The sequence below is a fragment of the Dipodomys merriami genome, unplaced genomic scaffold (assembly GCF_024711535.1).
Source record: "Dipodomys merriami isolate MVZ:Mamm:240054 unplaced genomic scaffold, mDipMer1.0.p SCAF_72, whole genome shotgun sequence".
Lineage (NCBI taxonomy): Eukaryota > Metazoa > Chordata > Mammalia > Rodentia > Heteromyidae > Dipodomys > Dipodomys merriami.
In genome coordinates, this window is record NW_027206313.1 from 4,509,440 (window position 1) to 4,533,089 (window position 23,650).

Below are 23,650 nucleotides of genomic sequence, written 5' to 3' on the forward strand. Positions count from 1 at the left end.
AAGCGAAGGGGTGCTTTAATATCTATGAGGTAGAGACCTTGCCTAATCCTTTAAGCATATATACTTCGAACACCAGTAGCTCACACTTGGGATCCTAGCTACACAGGAGGCTGAGATCTGGGGTTCAAAGTTTGAAGTCAGCTTGGGCAGTAGTCTGTGAGACTTTGATCTCCAATTAAACTCTAAAAGTCCAGAAGTGGAACAGTGGTGGCTCAAGAGGTAGAATACTTCCCTTGAGATAAAAGCTCAGGGATAATACCAGGCTCTTAGTTCAAGCCCCAGGACCAGTGCCAAGAAAAAAATGTGTGTGTGTGTGTGTGTGTGTGTGTGTGTGTGTGTGTGTGTGTGTTTGTGTATTTTCCAGTTAGTACAAATTTCATAGGCATTGCAAAATCTACTACTATTTTACCTTTTAGCAATCTATGTAGTACACATTTATCTTTGCACAATGTACTTCAAACTCTTGTAAGTTAATTATATTAGAATAAGATAGTAACATTATCAAAGAACAATTTCACTGATAAGGAAAATAAAAGGCCTATATTTTCAAGACATTATAGGAAGGCATATTCTATTATCCTTGAAAAAAAAGTAAAAGATAATTTTGATGAAGAGAAGTTTCCAGAATTTTTTTTTCAGAACCTATGTTAAAATAGAGAAACGTGTGTGTGTGTGTGTGTGTGTGTGTGTGTGTGTGTGTGTGTGTGTGTGTGCTGGTACGGGGGCTTGAACTCAGAGCCTCAAGCTTTCTTGTTCACTGCTGGGGCTCTACCACTTGAGCTATGTCTCCAGTCTTGCATTTTGTTGGATAGTTAGAACTGTGATCCTCCCCATATCAGTTCCTCCTAGATAACTAGGTGCTATTTTGCAGGAAAAGTGAGTGAGTAGGTCTTAAGAGAAAGTACTTTGGTTCGTTCTTCCAGGGCATGTTCATGAGACCAAAGCTATAGATAACTTAAACCAAGTGTGACCTTAGAATTAGCTCAGTTACTGGATATGGGGTTCAAATAGAGTTAATTTCCAACGTTTAGACCTGAAAAATTTCCAAATGCAGAGACAGCCTTTGTGTCCAATAATGGTTCTAAACCACTGATCATAGGCCAATCTGAGGGTCCAAGAAGCTCTTTAGGCTGGGTTCCAAAATGATAGAGGGAAGAATCTAAAATTTGTTAAAAGGGATGGATCTAAAGGTGGAAAAAAGAGCCAGGTATTTTACCAGAAAGCATCAACATTTTACAGCGAGAAATGTGTGGGAAAGTGAGAAGTCTTTGAAGCTTGTGTTACTCTTGTGTAGTTGTAACAAAGGAACCTGACAAGAACAAGAGAGGAAGGATTTATTTTGGCTATGGTTTTATAGGGTTTCTTTCATTATGGCCAACCCCACTGTTTCAGGATCTGTGATGAGGGAGAGAGCATCATGGCGACGGGAGTTTGTGATGGAGAACAGTTCACCTCATGGAGGACAGGAAGTAGAGAAAGAATACAGGAAAAGTGAGGGCAGCTACAATCCCCAAGAATAAGCTCCCAGCGATGTACTATCTCTAGGTCGGCTCCACCTCCTACCTTTCAGCATCTCTGAATAATGCCATCATAGTTTGAATCCATGAAGGGATGAAGCCATTCATTAGGTCAAAGCTCTCAGGATAGACTCTGGAAACACCAACACAGATACTCTCAGAAGTATGCTTTTCTAATTTCATAGGTGTTTCTCCAGTCAATCAAGCCAGCAATGAAGATCAAGCATCACAACGCTTAAAGTGGGTGAATGTGATTGTGAGTGATTCACATGCAGTCAGTGGTACAGAAGTCGAGCATGTTTGAGCATGTGTGTGTTGGGTTTGGAGGTGACGGCAAGGGCTGATGGACAACATGCAAAACAAGCACATTCTGCAACCACACAGCTACTCACATGTCTACTGCATCATCTACACATACACATAACATGTTACACACCATATATTTATTCTATAGCTACACTGTGTTACATAAACCATACATTATCTAAAGGTATATTATAGACTCACACAATTAGAATGCAGATAGCAACTTACAGTGATATCCTTTTATGGAGACCACACCCCAAATTGGATCTTGCTTCACACTAGTCCAGCAGTACGGTGGAAGCGTCGTACCACATGAAAGAATGCATAAAACATATAATCTACTCACAGACAGTCACGAGACATGTGGGAAACCAGTATTACTGAGACCACAATGAGGAGACCAGAAGGAAGGGCAAAGACTGTTGAAGCAAGAAGAGGGCGAAAATTAGATGCTGGTGGGACAGGAACGTCTACATTACACTAGGCCATTTTGAAACATGTTTTGTGGTGAAGTGTGGATTGGGCAATCCACAATAACTTTACTTTAGTTGCATTCTTTAAGCTTGAGACCTAGAAAATATTTATTTATTTGCTTCTTACATTTATTTTGAACCTGGCTGTTATTGGGGCTTTAACATTCTTGGGGTCCTAACATGACTGCTTGGCTTTTTCTACCCAAGGCTGGTACTCTATCACTTGAGCCATAGCTCCACTTCCAGCTTTTTGCTGGCTAATTGGATATAAAAGTCTCAAGGAATTTGCTGCCTGGGCTGGCTTTGAACCACAATCTTCACATCTCAGGCATAAGCCACTGTTACCCAGCCCTACTGTTGTTATTTGCATAATATCAGATTCTGTATTAAGTTGGGAAAGGCTTCTGAGGAGAAAAGTCAAGAAACATTTAAGAATCTTGATGTCTTAAAGTACTTCCAGGCTGGGAATGTGGCTTATTGGTAACCGAGTGCTTGCCTAGCATGCATGAAGCCCTGGGTTCAATTCCTCAGTACTACATACATAGAAAAAGCTGGAAGCGGTGCTGTGGCTCAAGTGGTAGAATGCTAGCCTTGAGCAAAAAAAACCTCAGGGACAATGCCCAGGCCCTGAGTTCAAGCCCCAGTACTGGCAAAAAAATATATATGTATTTAGCTGGGCACTGGTGGCTCATGCCTGTAATCCTAGCTACTCAGGAGGCTGAGATCTGAGGATTGCGGTTCAAAGCCAGTCCAGGCAAGAAAGTCCATGAGACTTTTTTTTAAAAAATTGTGAATACCATACAGAGGGGTTACAATTACATGGGCAAGGTAATGAGTACATTACTTATCAAGCATTGTTGCCTCCTTTGTTTCCCCTTCCCGGCCCTTCTCATCTCCTCTCCCCCCCCATGTCAAAGATGTATATTTCATTTTCGACATAACAACTTGTACATCTCATCGTTGCAATGGGTCTACCTGTATCCCTATTTAAACAATTTGTTTTTTTCCCTTCCCCTCCACAAATTATACCAACATCAACTACAGTGCAAACAGGGGTTATATTGTGGGGGAGGGACATACAAAGCAACAAGGAAGTATCTTATAAATATGTTAGACACAATATCAAGAAAGAAAAAACATTTGAGTCCTTAACTTGGGGTTCATTTCACTTAACATCAACTTATCTAACCATTTCTGCTTGTCTCAGACATATACTAGTTATTGCAAATAAGGGAAACTATGGGACCTATGTTTCTTTGGGCCTGGCTTACTTCACTTAATATAATTTTTCCAAGTCTTTCCATTTCCTAACAAATGGGATAATGTCATTCTTTCTGATGGAGGAATAGAATTCCATTGTGTGTATATATACCACATTTTCTTGATCCATTCATCTACTGAGGGGCTTCTGGGTTGTTTCCATATCTTAGCTATGGTAAATAATGCTACAATAAACATAGTTGGGCTGGTAGCTTTAGTATGGTCTTGTTTGTAAATTACCAAAAATGGGATTGCTGGGTCATAGGGGAGCTCTATGTGGAGTCTTTTGAGGAACCTCCATACTGCTTTTCAAAGTGGCTGAACAAGTTTACACTCCCACCAACAATGCAGTAGGGTTCCCTTCTGTCCACATCCCCTCCAGCATCTGTTGTTATTAAAGTTCTTGATTATAGGAGGGGGGAGGCTGGGAAGGGATGTGAAGGGTAAACACAGGAGGAGGCTGCAATGCTTGGTAGGAAATGTACGCATTATCCTGCCCATGTAATTGTAACCCCTCTGTACAGTATGTTCACAAATAAAATAAAATAAAATTTAAAAAAAAGTTCTTGATTATAGCCATTCTGATTGGGGTAAGGTGGTATCTCAACATTGTTTTGATTTGCATTTCTTTTATGGCTAGTGAGGTTGAGCATTTCTTTATGTGTCTATTGGCCATCCTTCTATCCTCTTCAAGAAGTTTCTCTTTAAGTCTTTAGCCCACTTATTTATTGGGCAGTTGTTTCTTTGAAGATTTGTTGTTGGAGGATTTAATTTTTTGAGTTCCAGGTATAGTTTAGATATGAGACCCTTGTCCGATGTATGACTAGTGAAGATCTTCTCCCAATCTGTGGGCTTTCTCCGTGAGACTCTTATCTCCAGAAAACTGGAAGTGGCGCTGTGGCTCAAGTGGTAGAGCGCTAGCCTTGAGCTGAAGAGCTGTGGGACAGAGCCCAGGTCCAGAGTTCAAGCCCCATGACCGACAAGAAACAAAAACAAAACTTCCAAGATTTTAGCTCTCTCACACCTGCTCTTCCATGTTCTCCAGCGCAGTGGGCTTGGTGCTGGTTCTGCTCACAGAGCTGCAGTGGTATGCACTGCAGAAAAGAGAATAAGGAAGTAGGTGCTAACTTTTTCCCTCTTTCCAAAATAAAATTACAACTCTTCCTTGGAAGGCAGCCTACATGGGGAATGCCAAATCATCAAGGAAAATCCCAGGGCTTCACCCTCAATATGGTCAATATGGAGGAATGACAGAACTTCACTTGACATTTGATAACCTTCACTTAGCTGACTAACATGCTTTGGGGATGAAAACTGCTTTGCCATATTCTCTCTCTCTCTCTTGCATGCACACACACCACTAAGTAAATATATTCTGAATCTCACACACTTCCATAGCATTCTAGACTTATCATGTGCACACATTTACTATGAAAGTAACTATGTGTATGTGTGTGTGTGTGGCGGGGGGTGTATGTGCTTGTCCTAGAGCTTGAATTCAGAGCCTGGGCATTGTCCCTTACCTTTTTATCTCAAGGCTGGCACTCTGACATTTGAGCCACAGCACCACTTCCTATGGTGATCTTCAGATCTCAACCCCCTGAATAGCTATAATTACATGAGTGAGTCATTGGTACCTAGTATGTATACACCCACTGTGAACGTTTTTCTTGTAAATTAACGTAGGTGCATCCCTCATGCTGATTCTACGTTATCAAAGCTAATCACAATCTGGACATGTAGAAGATATCAAACTTCAAACAAGGCAGCTTCCTACCGAATCTTCAAAGACAAAATTACTTCAGAGTTCTAAGCAAATAAAAGTTTGGAAGATAAAGCCAGGTGTTGGTGGCTCATACCTGCTTTGAGTGAAAAAGCTAAGGGACAGCTCCTAGACCTTGAATTCAAGCCCTAGTACTTGTACAAACAACAAACAAGCAAACAAACATGTAACAGACAGCTGGAGGAAGTCATATGTTACTAGCTTCATGGGCAAGCATTTTGCTTAAACTGAGTCTTTTATAAACCCACAAAAAGGGAAAATAATAACCTACCTACGGCAATTAAGAGATGTTATCCAGAAAAAGCTCGACACTCTTCCATTAGGCACTCATCGTTGTCATTTCTATTTCATCCCATCCTACACAATAATGATTAAATTAAGCAGCCAGACTCAGACACTTGTATATCCTTATCTCAGCCACAGGGAGTAGTTTCTACCTCCTTTTCAAAATCTAAGCCCTTGTATCTTACTTGGAACCTGGGGGTAGAATAATGATTCACCACTCGTCCAGGCCCTAATATTCAGAAACTGTGAATAAATTATCTCCTGTAGTAAATAGGACTTTGAATTATATTAATGATTTTGAGAGAAGGGATTATCTCTGCACCACTATGGTGAGTTCGATGTCATTACTAGCACTCTGATAAGTAAGAGAGGAAGCCAGGAAGGGAAAACCTGGGCAGGTACTGGGACAATGACAGAATGGTGTGATGCTGACTTTGAAGATTGAAACAAAGAATGCTGGAAGCTTCTAGAAGCTGGTAAATGCAAACATGTGAGTTCTTTCTTAGAGGCTCCAAGAAAGGAACACAGGCAAACCAATGAATAAATTTTAGGTCAAAACCACTTTAGACTTTTGATCTCTAGACCTATAAAATAAATTTGTATTTATTTTTAATTCTTGAGGTTTGTAGTAATTTACTTTAGCACCAAGAGGGAAGTAATCTAATATTGTATTTCTATTTGGAGTGTGAAATATGGGGAGCTGCAGATACCGCAGTTCCACTGGAGTTCTTTCTGGGCTTTTTCAGAAGCCAGAGCTAAGCAATATGTGCAAGTTCATGGTGATTCTTCCAATTCAACTCTAGGATTAGAGGCTGGTTAGCTGCTCTCTGGTTTCATTTGTATTTATATTAGGCCCTTAGGGATAGGATAGCATCATTAGAACACTCAGTAATCCAATTTAGTAATTTCAGCAAAGCCATCCTCAACAAGAGGACTAATGTAAAGTTTAAAGAAGTCTTTGCATTCTTTGTCCATACAATGTATTTCACTGGAAATTGTTTCATTTTAACTTCAGCATTGAATACTTTTTCTTTTCTCTCTTTCTTTCTATTTATTTATTTTTGTGCTGGTCCTAGGGCTTGAACTCAGGGCCTGGTTTGTCCCTGAGCTTTTGTACACAAGGCTAGTGCTCTACCACCTGAGGCTCAACTTGCAGCTTTTTTTTTTTTTTTGGTAGTTAGCTGAAGAGTCTCAGAGACTTTCCTGCCTAGGCTGGCTTCAAATCACAATCCTCAGATCTCAGACGCCTAAGTAGCTAGGATTCCAGGGGCAAGCCACCAGTGCCCAGCAACATTGTGATACTTTATGAAATAATTTTATATTTATGAGATAAAGTAATCTTTATCAATCCTATGATTGATATTACAAAATTATTTTTATTGCTCTGGCCAGTGTTTTAGTCTGTTGGGTTTAGTAATAATAATCTTTATTATTATTATCATTTAATCACATGCAACTAGTTTAATTAACTTTGGTGACATTATTTTAAAGCTAGTTTCCCTTTCTTGGAGGTATGTAGGGCTTCATACTTGCTAAGCAGGTATAATTGAATTTTACTCTGTTATCTAGACTGTAAGACCAAATGACTGTTATTCCTGATTTTATAGTCTTTTCCTATCACTTAACAGAAAGAAATTAATATCTAATTTAAAGACACAAAGGAAAAAGTTGATTAAACTTTTGGTTGTAGCCCAAATACTAAACAATTGTATTCTCTTTATCATTATAAACCCAGGACTGATTTGATTAGGCAGCTTGCAAAAAGGGAGTGAGACCCATCACCAAGTACCTAAATCCAGGAACTTTATAACAGAACATTCCATTGTAAAGAGACCAGTGGAGCTTTCTTTGCTAGTTATGTATTAACACAATCAATAGATAGCAGGGCAATCGTGGCTTACATCTGTAATTGTAGCTACGCTGGAGACTGAGATCTGAGGATTATGATTTGAAGCCAGCCCAGACAGGAAAATATGTGAGACTCTTATCTCCAACTGATCACCAAAAAGCCATCAGGGGAGCTGTGAGAGCAAACGCTGAGGAACAGTCCGGAGCTGAAGCCCTGGTACTGATACAAAAGGAAAAAAGGGTTTGGGATACTGATTTCAATGATTATCACTATAATCTCACAAACATAAATTAGTAGATACCACAATAATAGTTCCAGAAAGCAGTAATGTTGACATGTGGTTTAAATTTGTTCTTAGTTAGGTTAGTTTATCCAAGCTGGTAGAGCACAATGCATTCACTGACAGTCCAAAGGTTAGATCTGCAGTTGGCAGAGTTTCATCAAGAAGCCAAGGTAGAGCTGCATGGTAGTAAGAGGCAGCTGTACTGAAATAGAAAGCTTTGGCAGGGCGTGATGGTCTATGTTAATGAAGAGAACACAAGCATGAATCCAGGGAGTCTTAAGACAACAGTGAGGCACAGATTACATCAGAGTAAAGCTGCAGATTGAACCAAGTGTTCACTTAGACATAGAGCCAGACTATGCAAGGACACACTACTCAAAGGACACAATGTATTGTCAGTTGTTTCTGCCCAACTGTAGGCCACACCTAAGGCAGGCAGTGCCCCTGGCCACTGAATAGAGGGAGAGCTGAAAGTCTGTCTAAAGGAATTTTGAGTGTTATGATAAGCAGATGCTGGACAATATCCCAATGATGTCTATGTGTACACTTAGTAAAATGAAGAATAAGAGAACCAAAAGGGCTAGAAGCATGACTCTGGTGATAGAGCACTGGACTAGCAAGCAGGAAGGTCTCAGTTCAAATCCTGTTATCATCATCATCACCACCATCATCATCATCATCAATAACAATAATAATAAATAGTAATAATGCCTGAAGCAAAGTCAAAAAACAATGTTTTTACCATGACTAAGAAAATCATTTCAATTCTAAGTTTCAGACTCTTTCAAGTTAAAAGTCAGCTGGGGACTTGATATTTTCAACTTCTGATTACTGTCACGTTGGATTGGAAAATATAGATTTCTGGGGTCATGTAGTATTTAATAATGACCAATGGCTTAGTGCTCACTACATACCGAAACTGACATGACAGATTCACCATTGCAACCACTGATGCTGGTGGCTCATGCCTGTAATTCTAGCTACTCAGGAGTTTGAGTTCTAGAGGATCACAGTTTGAAATGAGCACAGGTAGAAAAGTTCTTTACTGACTCATTTTACAGATGAACTGGGGATCAGACTACTTAAATAGTTTGTGTAGGAAGAAGTATAGAAAGAAACTTAAAAGTGGTATTATCTTAATTATAGCAAAAACAGAAAGAGAACTAAATGGAAGGTTTTAAAGGTATTCTCTTACATCAATTTTAAATTCTGTTGACCTTGTAATTTTATTTAATCAGTTATGAAATCAAGACCATAATAGGAACAGGTGGAAAGATGAAGACACGTCAAAAATTCAGCAGTACCAGTTGGTAAAGACAAGGATGAAGTTACAACCAAGTATGACAATGACTATAGAAACATAAATAGGCTAATTTCCTTCTTTACCATCCAAAGGGCATAGGAAAGTTTGACATAGCTTAGCAAGCTTTGGCACGGTGTCATTCTGTCCAGCAGCAGAATAGAGCAAGCCACTCTCCTAATCGTTTTGAGACAGTCATGGTGAAGAAGTTTGGAGGTAACGCATCAAAGCAGAGTTCCACCCAGTTAGAGTCTGGTCAGAACTGAGGTGGACAGAACTAGAAAAGTTTTCCAAATTAAGCTCACACCTTCTCTGGATTGGTTAGGTATTTAGAAAGGGTTATAATTTTCAAAAGAGAAGTTCAAGCTATACATTGTGTGAACACTAAGAATATAGGTGGGTGCAGAGGTCTAAGCTAGAGTGTGTATGGGCCCTCTCTATCTCCAACCAGAATCCTGAAGGATTTCTAAAGTCTGGGGCTGCGGATATACCTGAGGTAGATCTAGGGAGAGATACAGTCACAGGAAGTGAAAGACAAGAGAAAGGCAAAAACAAACAGGAATTGATCATTAGGATTATCTCCAAGTATTCAGTCCTTGTATTACCCAGAATTCAAGCTATTCTTAAATCCATTAAGAAAATAACAGCATTAGCTGACTCTTCCATTTATCACAAAACATTCTTTGGATGGCCAATTTTTCTTAAAAGCTGCCAAAATTCAGGTCTGCTAATGGAAAAAACACAAAAATTAAATTGCCTAGCAAGAAATTTACCCACTGTTTTTGGTAAGATACTTTTACACTTTGTGGTGTTTATAGATTTTTCTTTTTAGAGATTTTCCTTATTGAACTTCTTTCCCTTCAGAATGTATCTTTAAGGCTTAATATGCTTCCCACAAGTTATTATCGCTTACTGAGTGTCTACTCTTTTTCTTCTCTCTTATTTATAGGTGATTTACTTTTTTATACTGCTCTGAGGGAGTCCAATGGACTCGATTTTATTTTCTCCAAATTCATAGGTGGAGGTCTTAAGCCCTAATGTAATGGTACTTGGAGGTGAAGCTTTGGGAGATAATTAAACTTAGTCAAGTTCAGGGAGGGTACCCTTGAGGATGTATTTTTAAGAGGAAGAAGAACCCACAAGAGAAAAGAGGGAACAGGTATTACTGAAGGCCAGGATGAATGTTCTCACCAGAGCCTATAACCTTCCTGGCAAGCCTGATCTTGGACTTCTTGACTTCAGAAATGTGAGAAAATAAATTTAAATTGTTGAAATTATAGGTTACTCCATAATACTGTGTATTGCAGCCTATCTCAGTTCATTGTTCATTGCCATAACAGAATACCAGAAACTGTATAAAGGAAAAGGCCAGCCCAGTGCTGGTGGCTCATCTCTGTCACTACCTGGGAGACTGAGACTTGGAAAATCATGATTCATGAAGCAGCCCAAACAGAAAGGTCTGAGAAACTTGGTCGTCAATTAATCAGTGACATGCCACCATGAAGGCAAGGCTCAAGTGGTAGAATGGTGGTCCAGAAAGCAAGTGAGAATGTGAATCCCTGACTTCAAGATCTGGTAATGGCATAAAAAAGGAAGGGGTTTATTTTGGCGCATAGTTCTGGAGGTTGGGAAATCTAAGATCAAGGGGCTGAATCCCATAAGGACGTCCTTCTGCTTGAACTAATGGCAGAAAGTAGGGCAAAAGGGACAACACACGGACATGGACGGATGGCCGGACAGACAGATAGACATAGACAGACAGACAGACAGACAGACACACACTGAACATGAGGAGTGGATTTGCTTTATAACAATTTGCTGCCAGAGTAACTCCGCCAGTGCCACCAGTGAACTCGCTAATGCAAGAAAGGTTTTCATCTTTTCATGACTCAAACACACTTCCATTAGTGCCTACTTCCCAACTCTGCTACACTGAGGAGTTAGGATTCTAACACAAAACCTTTGGGTCACGGCGCACTCAAACCATGGAGCAGCAAGAACTGGAAAAGAAGTCTTCAGAGTGGGATTTTGTTAAGCATTTCTGGAGATCATTATTGAAAAGTCTCATGATTTTTGTATCTGTAAACCTCTTCCCATGGCCCAAATAATTAAAATGATCCTCCCTTATGTCTGGACTCCTCTTACCTCCACTCATAACAACACTCTGAAAGTTTCCTAAAGAGCTATCTTGCCCCACAATTGGAGAGTTCCCAGGATGTTTGCGGCCCCTCCCTTGATTTGGCAAGCTGGAGTAGGGAAGTGAGTAAAATGTGCTTCTTTGTTCTCAGTCCTAGGCAACTGTTACAGTGTCACACTTTATATCCCTTCTCTTTCTACTTGACCATCATACTTTTCTTAGTTGCATTTCTCTTCCAGGTACATTAAGAGTGATACTGAAAAAAGGAAGTGAATATAGTTCAATAATGCCTGAAGCTACTTAGCTGGTGTCAATCATTGTCACTGTAGCAGTTTTCTATAAACACTAATTTATTTTTTTTAATTTTTATTTTTTTACTGGTCGTGGGGCCTGAACTCTGGGCCTGGACGCTGTCCGTCAGCATTTCAGCTCAAGGCTAGCGCTCTACCACTAGAGCCACAGCACCACTTCCTAAACACTAAAATATTTTGAAGAATGATTTTTTAAACAAAAATCATTTTATTTCAAAAGTTTTAACCTGTCTTCCTTCCTTTCTCCTTCCTTCCTGTCAGTACTTGAACTTGGTCTTGTACACTCACTTGGCTCTTTTGCTCAAGGCTAGCACACTACCACTTGAGCCACAGCTCCACTGCCTGCTTTTTGATGGTTAAGTAAATATAAGAGTTTTATGGACTTTCCCCCTCTAACTGGCTTTGAATAGGGATCCCCAGATCAGCCTCCTGAGTAGCTACCAGTACCCAGCAAGTGAATATCTCATACTTTCCTGCTAAAAGCCCCAAAATGTTCTATTCTCCTCTTCCAAAACTTACTGCCTACAAACAAACAAAAAAAGCATTTGTTGGAAATGAAGAGGCAGCTTTTGCCAAAAAAGAAATATGACAAATGTACATTTTCAGTTTGTTATAAAATTGGATAGCTATGGACAAATGTATGCCATAATAGTGATAATGTAAAGTAATATATAAAATCACTTGAATGATAATATAAAGTAATGCTTGAAGAGCAGTAATGCTAGGAGACATGAAGATGACAAGTGATTGGTATTTAACTTGTAATGTAGCAAATGGAAAAGTATAAGCTGTCTGCTTTTGATGAGACTTCATGCTATAAAATACAGGTTTAGTTATGGTGTCTGCAGTTAGGCTTTTAATTCGTTAATGTAAGGTGTTTTCATATTGTCATTTTTTCTGATAATAGATCTAAAAGTTTAATAGTTTGTCAACTTTCATATAGGATGTTGTAGCCAAATTTTATCATTAATAAAGGGGTAAAAGCACAAATATTTTCACTTATCTACTTAGATATTTATATATATTTATACCTGAATTTCTTAAACATTTATCAAAGCGAAGAAATTGTTATGCACACCAGTTCTTATTTTTTTGGTAGGGTGGTTGGATTGACAATGAAGCTTTCTCTTTCTGAAAGATAGGAGTAACTTTATTGTTTAGGGATAGATCACAGACTTTAGCATAGGTCCTTTGATAGGCACATCATTCCAAAACGTGAGAATACATAAAATAGCTGATCAACTGGGCTCCAGTGGCTCACACTTGTAACCCTGGCAACACAGGAGGCTGACATCTGAGGATCTCAGTTGAAATCAGCCTGGGGAGGAATCCAGGAGGCTTTTTATCTCCAATTAACCAGCTAAAAACCAGAGCTCAAAAAACTTGAGCTGTGGCTCAAGTGGTAAAGCATCAGCCTTGAGTGAAAAAAACTAAGGGACAATGGCAAGGCCTTGAGTTCAAGTGCCAACACACACACACACACACACACACACACACACACACACACACACACACACACACACACACACACACACACACACACACACGCAGCCTAACTGCTGTGTTTCCATGTTTCCATTTTCTTTCTTCTGGGGTTCAAATCCAGTAAGTTTATACCCAGGGTTCAAATCCTGGAGTGCTGCGTATGAAAAACCCAGTGCCTCCTGAACTTGAGGCAAGCGTTTGTCATTAATCTACAGCTAAGTTCCCTGTTCTCTTCTCCCTCCCCTTCCTTCTCGTTCTGAGGCCTGGTCAGATTGGCCTCCAACTCACCATCCTCCCCTTTCAGCTTCCTGAGTAGCTGAGATTACAGGTATGTGGGTACCCAGTGCCTAGCCCAAAGAGTCGTGTGCAGAATGACAGCGCGGTGACCAGGAAGCACTGTGTGGTAGAGGAAAGGACAGAGCCTTTTGGTCTTTCTCTGTGGGGTGGCCGAGCCGCAAGACTTCAACTCCAGTTGGTGCTTTGCAACGTTTTCGCGCAGGAGTCACGCTTGGCTTCTTAGGATGCAGGGAGGTTTATCTGAAACCTCGCCAAACCTCCCCTACCCACACCAGCAGGTTCGGGGGATCACCTGCACTAGACGTGGCACCTCTCGACACCAGCAGAGGAGAGGGGAGCCTGAGCCACAGTTCCCTGTCCCAAGCATCTGAATGTGGACGTCTGGCTACAGGGCCTGCCAGGCCGGGCCCTGAGCTCCCCTGGCACCTGGAGGGTTGTTCTGACCCACCTAAAGAACGCCGCGGCTCCTTGGTTTGGCACACGACGCCCTCAAGGGTTTTGGTGGCATCTCTACACCGCGGAAGCCCGGCTCCGGTTCTCCCCCTCGGACCTCGCGGCGCCTGGCCGCCCACCGCCTCGCCTCCCACCGCCTCTCCGGACGAAACGCTCGCCAACACCACCGTTCCGCAGCCCCCTCACGCACAGCGCGCGCGAGAGGGCGGAGACGGGGCGTGGCCTCCGTAGCGTAAGCGTGGACAGCCAATGAGCGCGGGGGGGGCCTCTCTTCGGGTCAGCGAGCCGACCAATCCGAAGCCGCCGTGCTCTCCGGCTCCGCTCGGCTGGCTTCGCCCCCTGCGGGCCGCCGGGGGGCCGCCGCCGCCGCCAGAGACACTCTTTCCTCTTCTTTTTTTTTTTTTTTCCCATGTGTTCACTTCCGGGTCCGGCGCCGATCCGGATGCTCGAGGCCCAAGGATGTTTGACCTCCGGATAAGCGAGGCGCCGCTGTGCATTCATTCCCGGCTGCATCGGTGGCGACCGCAGCGGCCCGGCCGGCGACTCTCCCGCCAGCGGCGGTGGTAGGAGGCGCTGGCAGGTCGTGCGGAGACTCGGTCCGAGCCGAGCTGCGCTCCCTCGGCCGCCGCTCGAGGCTCCCTCCCTGCCCCCCGGCTCGCCCCGGCCTCGCTCGCTCCCTCCCGGCGTGGCTGCGCGCTCTCCCCCTCCGGCCGCGGACGGTGTGATGTGCCGCCGCCGCTGACCGACGGACGGCCGGACGGCCGGACGCGGGAGCCGCCGCGGCGCGCCCGGGCCGCGGCCCTGCTGCCGGCGGCCGCGCCTCTGAGGTAAGGCGCCCACCGTGCGCGTCGCGGCCCGGCCCGGCCTCGGCGCGGCCGCCGCCCCGGGTGGGGCTGGGTGGGCGGCGCGGGGAGGGGGTCCGGGGGGGGGAAGGAGGGCGGCGTGGGGGGGCGGGGGGCTCCGGGGGGCGGGAGGGAGGCCTGCGGCCCGGCTCGGTGCAAAAGTTGCCCCGTCGTGCGGCGCGAGTGGAGAGGCGGGGACCGCGGGGACCCCGTCCGGGAGGGGGTGTGGGGCGGAGCGCAGCCCCCTCCCCGCGCTCGCCGCCCCCCCCGACCGGGGACCCCGGGGCGTCCGAGCGCGGGCCGGGGCTCGCCCGGCGGAGTTCGAGACTTCGCCGTAAACTTGCCCGCGGCGTGCGCCGTCCCGGGCAGCGCCGCGACCGCGGAGCCGGCGCAGGGCCCCCCGGCCCCCGGGCTCCCCAGGCCCGCGCACCCCGCGTTTCGCCCCCGGAGGCCGTGCGAGGCGGGGCGGGGCCCCTGGGCCGGGGTCCCTAGGCCCTTGGCTTGGTCCTTCCTCCCCCCCCCTCCAGGTTTCAGGGAAGGAGGGGAGACAAAGCTGGCGAGTGAGGGGCCCGCGCGGGGAGGGGACCCCGCCGTGCGGGGTCGTGTTAGCTTCGACGCGGTGACGCTCCGGCCTCGGGGCAGTGCTGGCCTGCCCGGCACCTTGTCTGATCGCTTCCAGAAAACGTTTACAACCTAAGTGAGGAAGACAGGTCACTCATTTCTTGCACTTCTGCACTCCTGGGTGATCGACGTTCGGGCCCCCAGACGCAGTTCACTCAATTTTGATACTTTTAAGCATAAAAATGTCGAATTTTTAATCATGGGTGGCTCGTTGAAGATTAGCTTTATCCATAAGCAAATACATCCTGGAAGAAGAATACTCACGAATGAATGTAAGAATAATTTTCAGTGAGAAGGATTTGAGACTGGTTTAATAAGTCATTTGACAAGGTGAGAGCTGATTTGGGATCGTCTCAATAGCTTTTTTTTTTTTGAGTTGTGCTTAAAAATGTTTTACTCTTTACAAACTTTGCTTCATTTGTGTCCTGAGCCAGTGTCAGTTGTCTTCTTACTTTGTATATGTTAACCTTTATGGAAGGTGAGGATTATATTCATAAGCATTGGAAGAACTGCATCAAATTAATTGTGTGACTCTGGCATCCAGTTCTTACTATGGTGTGTAGGTACTTCCGCTTTAAGTGAGCTTGCATTTCTGCCTATGCATCAGGTAGGAGTTCCTATGAGAGTGGAAGACAGGATGTTTATTGTTATTTTGCTTTATTACTCCTTAAGATGGGGTCCCATTATGTTACCCAAGTAGGCCTTGAATTCACTGCCTAGCCCAGGCTGAGTTTGAACCCTTGATCATCTACCTTAAGCTGGTGCCACCACACATGGCTTGGAAAGGCTAATTTTAATGTTGATAGAGATAAGCCCTATATGGGACCATCTCAATGAATGATTATATTTATTGGCGATTTATTGTGCTTATTGCTTTGTTCTGTCATTTAAAAATTAATGCATTACGTAATTATTGACATTTTCATCTTTCGACTTGCAAACACTAACCAAATATTAATTATTAATAACTTAATTCAACCATGCCTATGTGTAAGAGACTTGGAAAATGTGGTTGATATTGGAAAAGTAGTTAGAATATGAATGAAATACTCAATAGTTGTCTTCAGAGAGAAGCAGGCATGCTCAGAAATAATTGCAACAAGATTTCTGTGGATTTGGTTAGAGGTTCGTGGAGCATAGTGTATGTGTGCAAGATATTAATCTGGGGGGGAGAAATGCATGGGCCTTTATTCCCCCCCCCTCCTTTTTTGTGTTGGGGCTTGAACTCAGTGCCTGGGTACTGTCTCTGAATTTTTTGTTCAAGGCTGGAACTCTGCCACTTGAGGCACAGCTCCACTTCTGGCTTTTTGGTGGTTAATTGGAGATAAGAGTCTTGACAGGGCTGGCTTCAAATAGAGATCCTCAGATCTCAGCCTCCTGAGTAGTAGGAGTACAGGCTTGAGCCACCACTGCCAACTTTTTATTTACATTAATAGGGAAGGGGGGGGACTAGGTAAAGGGAGCATCCTGAGCACACACGTGTGAGATTCCGAGTTATAGGACCTGTTGAGCTGGACATAAGGTTGCTGAACCAGGAGTTCCTTATAGATGAGGAAGCTGTGAAAGTAGGTGGAGATCATAGAAGCCAGGATCCCTTCTATTTAAAATGAGTCAGTTTGAAGTATGTAGGTTCAGTGTCTGTCTTCTGTGTTGATATTAGGTAGGCAAATAAGGATAAAACGCTTAAGGAAACAGTTTATAACAAAGTAGTCAACTTGCTATCATTCATGCTACTAGAGGGAAGTGGAAAAGTATATAGCCCCAAATAGTTTATACATGGCTTTGTTATATATTTTTTATTTGCATTTGAATATGGGTGTGTCTGGTAATCTGACAATTGGTTTTACATGAAATAAACCAGACTGTAAAAACCATGAGTCAGGAAGAAATGGGAAGTGTCTTCTCTGGTCAATATTCTAATTCCTTCATGCTGAGAACAGATCATCATTATGGTACAGTCTTTTTTTTTTTTTTTTGGTTCACATTTTAAAAAGTTTTTCTTTCAGAATGGAACAAATGTTGGTTTCATATTAAAGGGCTTCTCAGTATGTCAAACTAAACAGGGAAAATGCTGTAATACTAAGTAACAAAACAAAATGCAGGTCACTGGATAGATCTGTTACTGCTAATGCCACTTGAAGGTGAAATTTACTCTGGATAAAATGACCTGTAAAAGAAAAAACTATACATGAAGAAAAGTATAACAGTAGGATTATAAAATGAAAAATAGCACAGTTTCAGATAAGTATATGAATTTTGTAGTCATTAAAGATGGCTAATACTTACAGAGTATCAGATAACTATAAAATAATTTAGTCTTAATCAGAGGAGTGCTTAGAAACACTAGTTTGCCAGTGCAAGTAAAGTCGTATTACAGGGCAAGTGTTTTAATGTTCCCTGCTTCTGAAATAGTTTTCCTCTTAGCATTCACGGTGAATTTACATAGTAGCTGAATTTGTGTTACTTGGAACCTTCCTAAAATGATGTCAGTTACAATTTGTTTTAAATATTTTGTGCTAGGGCTGTAATTGATACTCTTAAAACAGCTCTGAGTTAGATGGTACAATTACCCTTTTTGAGAACGGGGAAATAGTTTTCTAGAGTTTAAGTAGCCTGTTGAAGAAATATCTTGGGAGTAGCATTTTTCCCTAACTTCGTAGTTTTAAGCCACCAATTATTTAATTTTATCCCTAACCTTCCTTCTTCATTTTTATGTCTTTTCTAAACATATTTGATACTGTCAGTAGGATTGAATATTGTTTTTCCAAAATATAATGTGTTTAGAAGTGGCAGTTTGGGTGGTATCTGATTTTAGTTGCAGGGATTCTATAGGGACAAAAAGTATGTCCCTACTAACTTAACCTATTTTGGAGCATCATCTTTGTTCCTCTCTGTAGAAGAAGACCACACTGAACCATACTTGAGATTCAAATGTGTACTATCCATGAATGTAAAGTGACTCTGCAGGGCCTGTGAACTCCTCAGAGAATACGAACTGAGAGAGATGCTTGTGGATATAGATAACATTAAAAACACCATAGGGACTGTCTTTTGATATTCCTCCCCACCCCCCCATTGCCTTCTATTTAGAGAAGTTAGAAACTGTACAGAGTGGCTCATGCTGTCCTGTAATCCTAGCTGCTGGGAAGGAAGTTCAAGGGCAGCAGGGATGGTGGTGATGGTATGCATCTCTCATTGGCTAAGATGGTAGTGTGCACCTGTTTCCCAGTGTTGAGGGAAGCACAATGGCCCTCACCTGTCATCCCAGTGAAAAAAAGAAGCACAAAGTAGGAGGAACCATCTGGAAAGTAACCAATCCAGAAAATGATGAAGATAGGGCTCAAGTGGTAGATTGCTTGCCTAGCAAGCTTGAGGCTCAGAATTCAAACTCAAGTCACACAGACACACAGACACACAGACACACACACACACACACACACACACACACACACGTGTGTGTGTGCAAAAGGCGGAAAAAACCCCAAAGGAAAAGTAGAGTTTTCAGGAGATATGTCAATTTGCATTTATGTATTTGGCTATTTGGGAGATAAAACAGACTTGATCCCCCTCCATTTTTAAAAACTAATGATGTATTATCTAATTATAATTAAATTTAATGAAAATTTGTGGCTAAATTATGTCCATATTTTAATAGATTTCAATGGAATAAGGTAAAATTTCATGATATTCTTTTTAATAAGCTTTTTTTTTCTTTTGTGCCAGTTTTGGGGTGTGAACTTGGGGCCTGGACACTGTCACTGATTTTGCTCAAGGCTAGTGCTTTACTGCTTGAGCCACAGCTCTGCTTCCTGCTTCATTTTTTTTCTGGTTAATTGGAGATAAGAGTCTTAGAGACTTTCCTGCCCAGGCTGATTGTGAATTAAAATCCTCAGATTTCTGCCTCCTGAGTGGCTAGATTACTGGCATGAGGCATTGGCCCCAGGTTTACACAAACTTTCAGTGTTTAAAAAAATTCTTTCGTTGTTGTTATAAAGGTGATGTATCGAGGGGTTACAGTTGTGTAAGTCAGGTAAAGAGTACATTGCTTTTCAGCATTGTCACTCCTTTCCTTTCTCCCCAGTTTCCCCTCTTAGTCCCCACCCACAAGTTGTCAAGTTCATTTCCAACACAGTATCCAGTGAGTACCCCTGCTGCATTTGTTCACTCTTTGTTCCTCCATTTCTGTGCCTCCCTTTAGGCTTCCAAAGCCATAAACAAACAGAACAAAAAGAAACCAAAGCTAGCAAAAAAGAATAAAAAACCCACTTGTTTCCATTTCCTGGGGTTCATTTCAATAAATATTATTTTTAATGTGTTTTGTCTCTAGTAATGTTACATTTCAAGCTAGATACAAGTATTACAAGTACTTCCTTTAGATAGTAGCCAGAGAAAGAGGGTTGGTTTTTTGTGAACAGGGACAGAAACAGACAACTTCCCACTAACTGCCAGAGAATGAGACTTTGAGACTTTGCCATTTTGTTCTTGAAGATTTTTTTTTTTTTGTTTCTTTGGGTCTGGTCTTGGGGCCTGAACTCTGGGCCTGGGCACTGTCCATTAGCTCTTCAGCTCAAGGCTAGCACTCTACCACTTGAGCCATAACGCCACTTCCGGCTTTTTTCTTTTTGCTTATGTGGTGCTGAGGAATTGAACCCAGGGCCTCATGCATGCAAGGCAAGCGCTCTACCACTGAGCCACCTTGCCAGCCCCTCTTGAAGATCTTTGAGAGTGAGACTTTGCCATTATGTTCTACATGATCAGAAAAATTCCTATAAGATGCCAAGGAATGGTGCTGTATAACTCTTCCTTTCACTTATCAAGTTGCTGATACAGATGAATTGCTAGAGGGTTGATTGGTGGGTAGAATAACCAAAGACTGGGGAAGAGCTCATTACTGTAGACTACCTCTCTTCACTCACTCATGAGATGAAATGATACACTTACTTCTCTGTAGAATTAACTGCCTGATACCCATGCTACACTGAGTTACAGTCTCTTTTCTAGTTTGCTCTTGAACTTCTATTTCCAAGTGGTAATGTATAGTCACCAAGAAACATTTGTGTTACCACTCAGTGAACTACTAGTATAGGTAGCTACATCTTGATGCTACAGTTGCATAGTTGAATGAAATATTTAGCTAACTCTGAAGTTATGAGAACCATTGAATGCATTGAAACTGGGAGAGTAGTGAAATCAGTTACAGTTGAAATAGCTAAGGATAAAATTTTAAGTGATTGACAGAAAAACCTAGTCTACAAGGATTCCACAGGAAGGTCACTTTTCAAGTATTGTGTGATGTCTGCAGATTTTAGAAACAGAAACTGGAAATCACAGGTGATGCTATGTGGTTTTGGCAGGAAAAAGAAAATAGAACTTCATCAGTAGACTTGTACTTGAAAAAAGATCTTGTACCTTGCATTCTTTTAGTTGCAATGAAAAGTTTAGGTGATTTTTAAAAAGATGACATCTTTTTTTTAAGCTAATTTAAGAATTGTTGATTAATATTTAAGTAACTACCAAAGTATTTCTAAGTTATACTTCCTCTTAGAGACTTATTAAAAAAATCTTTTAAAAAAGAGTTTCTGGCATTTCTTAACCTACCAGAAATTTATTCCTACATGAATTATTTATCTAGTTAAACATCAGTCTCATTCCCTTACATTTCCCAGTGTGGTTCCTGATCTGGTTTCATGTGGTACCTTTCAGCTTTTATACTGCATCAGCATTGGCAAAGGAGCCTTACAGTTTCAACGTCTACTTGTCTCCTCAATCTAAGTAGATGTGTTGGTGTGAATTGGTAGTGGAGAGTATTCTTTAAAAGAGAAAATGCCACACCCTTGATGTATATCAGGAACAATTGAGTTGTTGCAAAGCATTGCTGGTCTAACGGCTGACTATATAGTTAACCTCCTTACTTGGTCTAGCTCAAGTGGAAAGGAGAATTTGCAATTCAAAACAGGAGGTCCAAGTTGGAAAATAGAGGTATATGGGATATACTGTTTATCTGGATTTTACTACATTACAGCGCCTCTGAAATCTAGTATATACTGAAATGGAATATTGAAATAGGGAATTAGTTGGAGGCTGGAAACTAGCAATGCAGAGTTCTGTTCTGCCTCTGTGACTTTCTTGCTCTGCTAAATGAGTAGTTCATCCACCTGCTGGTAGCAACATCTAGATATGCTTTGGTAAAAAGAAAGAAAGGGGCTTTTTCCTTTTTTTTCTTTCTCATTCTCTTCATTTATTTTTAGTTTATAATTGCCATTTTTATTTAACATTTAATTCTGAAACTTACAGATCACAATCATGTTATGCCAGAAGAGGGAATAATTTACTATCATGAAAGATGATAGACTAAATATGTGTCCTCCATAAAGAAAAAAATAAAGCCTATTTTTTTAAAAAACTCAAAAGTTTTGCCTAAAGTAGGACTTACAGAAATGTAAAAATAAATACTGAATTGTCTCTAAAATGATGAAAATTTCATTCTTTCATACACACAACATAAAACGTTAAAATAATAATTTTTTTCTCTTAGCCAGTCCAGTAACATTTTTTAAATTTTTATTGTGAAAATACTGTACAGAGGGGTTACAATTACATGGGCAAGATAATGAGTACATTTCTTATCAAGCATTGTAGCCTCCTCCTTTGTTTCCCCTTCCCATCCCTTTCCATCCTCCCCCACCCCTCAATCTCTTTATTTCTCTCTCTATCTGGTAAAAAGAAAGAATGGGGCTTTCTCTCTTTCTCTCTAATTCTCTCTCTCTCTCTCTCTCTCTCTCTCTCTCTCTCTCTCTCTCTCTCTCTCTCTCTCTCTCTCCCTCTTTCTCTCTTTTTGCATAAGCCAGAAGGTCTTTTGCATTAGCCTTTTGAATTAACATCTTTTCCCCTCAGATTTTATTGATCAGAATTAGGTCGTACATTAACCAGTCATGACGTGGAGAATAGGGTTATCTCTCTAATCAGGACATGCCCTCTGCAAGTGATATAGGGCTGCATTTCCTTGAATTCTGTGGTGGAGGAATATTGGGAGTAGAGAGAATGTGATAGAAGTGAATGTTAGAGGGATAATCAATAGTGACAGTTATATCTTGTTTTGAGAATAAAAATAAATAATGCATATGAACACACTTTGATTAGAAAGCTGTTTCTAAATTGCAATATTAAATATGTTTAGGTTTGAATATTTTCAGTGCTAAAACCCTGCTAGCTTTTTAATTGATGAACATAATCAACAATACAGGTAATAAGATTGTATATTTTTGATAGAACTCAAAAGCTTATTTTAATTTGAAATTAAAAATTTGTAGTTTTTAATTTGTTTTTCTGAGTTGCTGTCATTCTTCCTTGCCCAAAAATTGCCCACATCTTTGATCTTAATTAGATTACTCTGTTCTGCATACTAGTGGACAATAAATGGATTGAGGAAATGAAAGTTTATTAGCAGATTTTTGTATTGCAGAGTCTCAGTGAGATAGGAGGAAAGGATCATTTTTAACTTACTTTGAGAACAGCAAAAATGGATGGTAGTATAGGGAGGTGTGGGGGAATCACAATTTAGAATTGAAATGATTCAGAGGAGGGTTGAGTGGAATGTTGTAGTCACACACTTGATTAGTAGAGTTCTCATATCCTAATTACTAATGTAGTGCACTTTCCACCTAGCCAGTGGGAGGTAATAAACACAATCTTGTCTACATTGCAACTTTGCTCAGAACTATGGGTGTGACTATTAATCAGCTAGCCAGCCATTTTTCATATAGATTATCTGTGTTTGTGTACTTTGGAAAAAGGTAGCCAGAGGTCTGATTTTTTTTTTTTTAAAGTAAAACAAGCAAACATGTATTCACTCTCCTCCAGTAGTCACTAGCATCAGCCGCTGCAGCAACACACAGAAGCACATACCCTAAATAATCTCAAGTTCAGTCTGCATTATTGTACGTTTATGCACACACATAAATGTGTATGTGTAGTCAATATACACAGTAAATCTGTTCATTTCCTGGACAGTTAATGACACTTATTTACAAGTGGGGGAGATTTGAGATGATTTTTATTTATTTTATTTTTGTATTCCCCTTTGGGGTTTTAACTCTGCCTATGTATTATCCCTACCATCAGCAAAAACGACAATTCATTTTGAGAAGAGAATATTCTTGGTGACAGATTGTTGTCTACCAACTTAGATTTTGACATAAAAATCAGTTTTTATTGCACAATATCCCTAACACATTGATACATTGTAGTTTTTTATTTTAAAAGTTGGATTCATTAGGTTTATTTACTTTTAACATTTTAAATTAAATTAAAATGACCATATGATACCTTCTGGCATAAGTGTACTTTGTAAAAATAGTGTATTTCTAAGCATTTTGAAATTACTGTGTTACTGTTTTTTAGATTTATTTGGTTTTGACTTTGGGTAGTATGTTAGGTAGTGTATTATGA

General features: G+C 41.3%; 1 protein-coding gene and 1 long non-coding RNA gene across 10 annotated transcripts in view; one reads left to right on the top strand and one right to left on the bottom strand.

Moving 5' to 3' along the window:
- Positions 1 to 3,335: 3,335 nt before the first annotated feature.
- On the bottom strand, positions 3,336 to 13,868 carry LOC138818233 (uncharacterized). Its single transcript, XR_011369017.1, has 2 exons — positions 13,735 to 13,868; positions 3,336 to 4,650 (listed from the first exon to the last, which is right to left on the bottom strand). It is a non-coding gene; the product is annotated as an uncharacterized lncRNA (long non-coding RNA).
- Positions 13,869 to 14,121: 253 nt separating this feature from the next.
- LOC138818204 (casein kinase I) overlaps positions 14,122 to 23,650 on the top strand; it is a 90,825-nt gene continuing 81,296 nt past the window's right edge. For 5 of the 9 annotated variants that reach the window (XM_070009180.1, XM_070009184.1, XM_070009183.1 and 2 more), the window contains exon 1: positions 14,122 to 14,566. The gene's annotated coding sequence lies outside the window, so the exon portion shown is untranslated. The remainder of the gene's footprint in view (positions 14,567 to 23,650) is intronic. The other 4 variants (XM_070009188.1, XM_070009187.1, XM_070009189.1 and 1 more) reach the window with 2 other exon arrangements.